This window comes from Balaenoptera ricei, chromosome 9, assembly GCF_028023285.1.
Source record: "Balaenoptera ricei isolate mBalRic1 chromosome 9, mBalRic1.hap2, whole genome shotgun sequence".
Classification (NCBI taxonomy): Eukaryota; Metazoa; Chordata; class Mammalia; order Artiodactyla; family Balaenopteridae; genus Balaenoptera; species Balaenoptera ricei.
The window spans coordinates 81,290,745-81,296,744 of record NC_082647.1 but is presented as its reverse complement, the minus strand read 5'-3'; positions in this window follow the sequence as shown (position 1 = coordinate 81,296,744).

Here is a 6,000-nt window from a genome sequence, read left to right as displayed (position 1 = left end):
GTAGGCAGAGGAGCTGAAAGTTAAACTTGGTCTATGGTTTATATTTGTTTATTTAGAAATTCTCTTGAATTTCTCTGTATAATTGTCCTGGAAAAGGACAGGTAAACAGAGCTGGTTCTATATCAGGCTTCTGAATCTATATCTGTATTTATATCTATTCATATCTCTGGTCTCCTTCCCTAGTTTTCTCTCAATGCTGGTGTTCCTATGCCTTCAGTTCTTTATCTTATTTCAGTTGTATGGTTGTATCATAACAAAGATACCTCTATAATCTTTCTTAATTTACGCCCTGTCAGATTACGTTAACTTCCTATTAACTCTGTTCACTTTCTAGGCTCAAAGTATTATTTGAAAGTATGCAGTTATTAAACCCATACTGTAATTACTAACTAGTTCAGGGATACTATGGATGGAATCAGGAAAAAAAAAACAAACACACACCGAATAGTAACATTTAAGCTGTATTTCTATCTTCTGCTAGTCAGTGACAATCTAAAACATTAGTCATAAAAATAGCCATGTAATAATACAGCCCAAGTACTGGTGAGCAGAGAGAAAGTTGAATATCTGAACCAAATGCCCAGGACCATTCTCAAAGTTTTCTAGACTTGTGATGTCAAACCAAAAAGTGATATGAATTCGGAATCTGCCAGAGCCACTGAGGAAAAGAGCCTCACAATCTCAAACTAGAAACCATTGCCATAGGTTCTTGAGAGTTATGAAAGAAAAGTTGCTTTCTAACTAGCTTATCCCTCAGATCTTTATAAACAAATAACAACATCAAGCATTTTACCAAGAGGTAAACAGAGACTTTGAAAAATGCAGGCAGAAAGTTGACAGTTGTACTCTACAATATTTATTACCAAGCAATTATATTCTACATTTGTCAGCAAGTATGTACCCAAGGTGCTATTCTTTGGATGACAATGACCTTACCTAACAAGGAGCAGGGCAAACATACATCACAGCATGCCTGATACTACTCCTGTATATACTTCTTTTATCCATGTTTGTAATTATTAATACTGCCCTTTCACTTTTAAATATTTTCTGTTTTGGAAGATGTCATATGGTCACCCTACTTATGGGGTGTGTAATCATGTATAAATATAAGGAAGGCTAGTGGGGGAAAGATGAGTACTCTATTAATATATATAGCAAAATATATATAATATATATTATATATATATATATATTAATATATATAGCAAAAATAATCTTCCCCTTGTAATCAAAACATCTGCAAATAGATTATGAAACTAGGGAGTTTACTGACAATTGGAAAACTTCAGCTTCCAATTATTCCTCCAGAAAAGTATTCTTTCCTAATATACATTAAAGTACAAATTTTCTGAGTTAAAATAGTCAACTAGTTCTTGATCGTGCCAATAGCACAAGTAGAGCATTTGCAGTGATCAGGATTCCAGAAAGGAGGACAGAAGGGAGATAGGGAAGGAGGGAGGGAAGGATGAATAACAGCTTATAATCCAATGGATTTTATTATTACCTTAAGCATTTTTTCTATTGTGATGAATAATAAAATAATGAACGTGCAAGAGGTAAGTCAGAAGTGAGAAGACATCCTCCAGAAATGTTTATTAATTCAACAAACATTGATACTCACTTGCAAAGTGCCTAGCAATCTTACCTCATTTTATTCAACTTTATTCTGCTTTATTAAACTGAATAAGCAGCAAGTGGGTTTTCCTTTTAGTCTCATGACTCAGATGCTGTCCTTAGCATCCCCAAATGTACATCCTGAAGACCTCAACCAAAGCTCTCAGAGGCCACACATAAAGTGAAGACAGATGTTGTCAAAGTAGCCTCCTATGGAAATGGTACTGCAGCTTTGTGTCTTTATGCATAACCAGCAACAAAATCCACTTACACAAATTGAAAGTTTATAAGTAGCACATTGTACTCCAGGCCCTGGATTTTATGTGATTTACAGCTTTGGATTTTAAGCTGAACGTTTTACAATCTGTTTTATTTGTTAAACATATTTCTCCTGTTAATCTACATTACAAAGAACACTCTCATAAGTAGAGCTGTTACTATATCCTTCTCATTTTATTTCCCCTCATTTGCTTGTATATAAACACAAGTAGGATAGAGAACTATGAACCGGCAGTGCTGCTTGGATGCCTGAGTGACTGGGAGATGCAAGGCTCTAAGGACGTTGCTAGGAAGCTGCTCTCACTATAAAATAGCCAATCGTCGCAGCCAATCAGATCAAGAGCCCTGCGTGGGATGACTAGGGGATTTTGAGCTCTTTACTCCACATTATTGCTGAGGATCATTCTCCGAGCTACATTTCCTTCAACTGATTAAAATGCATGTATTATCTCTTACCATCTTATCCTGTCATACGGCTTTACAGTATACGTGGCTGAGAAATTGTCACACAGAATCACAGAAGGGATGACTTCAGTAAGGGTGAAAATTCATCTCACATTTTCCTTATTATTTTTAGCTTGCTTTTACAATGGGGTTTTCTCAGAATCCATTACCAAGAGGTTTTTTCTTTGTTTGTTTGTTTTTTGACCTCTCACCCAGGAAAGGTGATTGTAGTTGAGTCAAAATTCAATTTAAGCCCTGGGGCTGCTACCAATGTGAAGTTGGTGTGTCTTATGGGTTGCTCTCTCCCCCTTGCCTCATCCTGGCAATGATAAGGATTTGTGTACACCCTACCTCAACCACTCATTCTCAGAGTCAAACAAGATTTCACAGGAAAAAGAATTTTGAAAGACATTTAGACTGAAAAATGGAAGATAGCATGATAAAGTTTTTTATTTTTGTTTTAGTTATTGCCCTCTAGGCTATAACACTGTTCAGTAGAATTTTCTGCAGTGATCAAAGGAGCACTTGAAATGTGGTGTGAGTGAGGAATCGGTTCATTTTGTTTACTTTTAATTAATTTTAATTGAAATGGGCACATCTTGCTAGTGGTTGCCATAACAGACAGCATAGCACTAGGGCATTGAATAGTTTTTATTATTTATTGCCTTCTAAGACTGTTGTTAAACACTTGCAAATTATCAACCACTAACCAAATAAAGCAAGTTAGTCTAGAGGATATAAGAATTAATGAGATCTAGATTTCTAGCCTTCTCTAGGGTAGGCCATCTTAGAAATAAAGATTATCTTTAAAATATCTCAGATTAAGAAAGGAACTTGTTAGTGGCTATATTGTTAATAACTATATTTTACAACTATATTGTTAACATAAAATCTCTTTACTCATGACTCTCACTATGACAATGTATATACTGATATATACACACACAGTCTATTTATCTCTCTATACAGCATATTCTGTCAGGTTCAGGGATTTTACTGTGGAATGGTTCATTAGGGAATCAGAATGCTTGGTATAAAGTCTTGACAATGATACTTTTCTTGCTCAATTTACTCTTTTCTTCAAACACCTTCAATAACTTCCTGTAAGTGACAGAATAACATCCCAAAGCTTTAGCATAAATTGTGAAGCCTCCTCCTACTCACAATAAGCAATTCACCTCCTTCTCTGCTTTTTCACATGTTCTACAAGTAATTATTGAGAACCTACTATATACAAGACGCTTTGCTAGGTGCTTCAAGTACACTAACGAAAATATAGTGTCTTACCTCTGGTGATGATTACATTTTAGTAGGAAATATCAATAAAAATAATTACTATATTATTTCATGCCTAATATTAAATTGGGATTTTATGAAACAAAAGTAAAAGATGGGATTGGAGATCTCATTTGGGTCTGGTTTGTGAGGGTCCCAGAAAGCCTTCCCTATGGAACTTATAGTTAATCCTAAAGGTTGGCAGCAATTAGTCAGGGTAGAGCATTCCAAATGGGAAAAACAGCATGACTGTGCTATGGTGTTATCTCGGCCTTTCTTCTCCTCCTCCACGTGCTGAAACACTATTTGTTCGTCTAACTTACATAGGACCACTTTTGGAAAGCGATCCTATCCCAGAACCCCCATCACAATGAACCTTGCTCTGACACAGAACACATCACAGCCTGACACATTATAATTGCTTGTATTTCTGTCAGTCTCCCATTTAGACCTTGAATACCTCCATAGAAACTGTCTTCATACTTACATCCTCTAGTATTTATTTTTTGCGGGGCCCTGAATAAATTTGAGAGATATAAGAATGAATAACTTAAGTGCCCTTCACTTTAAAAGTTCAAATTAGAAAGGGAAGGGAGATATGGAACTTAATCTTTGTTATTCTGTTTGATCTTTGCTATAATAGGGACCTGCCAAAAATGTAATGCAGTAACGAATAAGTTTTTTTTGTAGGTAGGTATAGAGAGAAAAGTAGCATGTACCCAAATAAGTATTTTGTATATGCTGCCAAAATTTAGTCCAGGAGAGCTACTGGAATAAAGATTGGTAAAAACAGCCAGAATATAGTGAGACAGAGGTAATAAAAAATAATGATAAGAGTAGATCAATCATTCTGTGGAAATAAATCCACTGTAAATATACTGTGTCCATCAAAAAGAGCCCTGAACTGTTGCTAACGATATTTGTAGCATGGGCAATCACTAACTTGAGCATGTTTCCTCTTCCATAACATGCAGAGCTTGTATGGATTTGAGTAGTGTTTTCTAAAGGGTCTTCCGTATAGCTTCCTGAAATGTTAATGCTAAAAAGTGATTTGTGGAAGCTCTGGATTAAATAAAATTCTGTAAGTTTCTTAGACTAGGACTTTTCATAATCTATCAAGGCTAATGTGCAAAGTAGCTCACTAGAGAGGTCCATTAAATGCCTTTCTCAAATCTATTTGAAACATAAAGCCTGTGCATCATTTATGTATATAATTACAACTTATGACAAGAGACATAAAGGAAAAAGAACAGGGAGACTTCCCCGGTAGTCCAGTGGTAAAGAATCTGCCTTCCAATGCAGGAGACATGGGTTCGATCCCTGGTTGGGGAATTAAGATCCCACATGCCATGGCACAACTAAGCCCATGCGCTACAACTACTGAGCTCGCGAGCCACAAACTACAGAGCCCACGTGCCCTGGAGCCCGCGCGCCACAACTAGAGAGAAGCCCACGCCCCGCAATGAAGAGATCCCACATGCCTCAAACAAAGATCCCGCGTGCTGCAACTAAGACCCGATGCAACCAAAAAAAAATTAAAAAAAATAAGGACAGGGGCTATGAAATGGGATAACCTACTATAGATTATAGGTTAAGTGGCTTGGGAATACCTCTGTGAGATCAGAATTGTGACATGAGGATGGAAAGAAATCATGTAGAGGACGGTGACAAGCATTTCAGCAATAGATGCAGTATGTACAGATGCCCTAATGGTGAAAAATTACTTGGCTCATTAATTTTAGGTGCTAAAAAGCCACAGTGGATTAAGCATATGAAGCAAGGGAGAGGTCAGAAAAAGCAAAGAGGCAGAGGTGGCTGGAGGCCTCTAAAATGGCCCTGCTGTGCTGACAGTTAATCAGCGTACTCCTTCCTTCATTGAGAAGCTCTAGGTAAGAAAAGGTGAGCTGAACAGTGTGTTTAATAACATGATTGATCTTTTTCCATCTGTCGTAAGTACATTATGTCACGGCAAAAATGAAACAACAGTTCATAATCCGTGTACTATGAGTAACTCCAGGAGCCAGAAGTTAATTCTGAGCACAATGGAAAGCCATGGAGGATCTTTAAGCAAAAAAGTGATAGTCATTCTGCAAAAATGCACCGAGAATATGATGAAAACCAGAGATGGTTGTTTCTGTCCATTGTTTACCTTTGCATATCTAAAATGTAATGATACCTGGTTCTATTGCCGCGTCTGACCCTGTACTTAAGTCCAGTGAGGAAGAAAATGGGAGGAAGGGCTTCTCCTTTCGTCAGTTTCAATGCCCCTGCACATTAGGGGCAGGACAGGAATAAAGACGCAGACGTAGAGGAAGGACTTGAGGACATGGGGTGGGGGAAGGGGAAGCTGGGACAAAGTGAGAGAGTGGCATGGACTTATATACA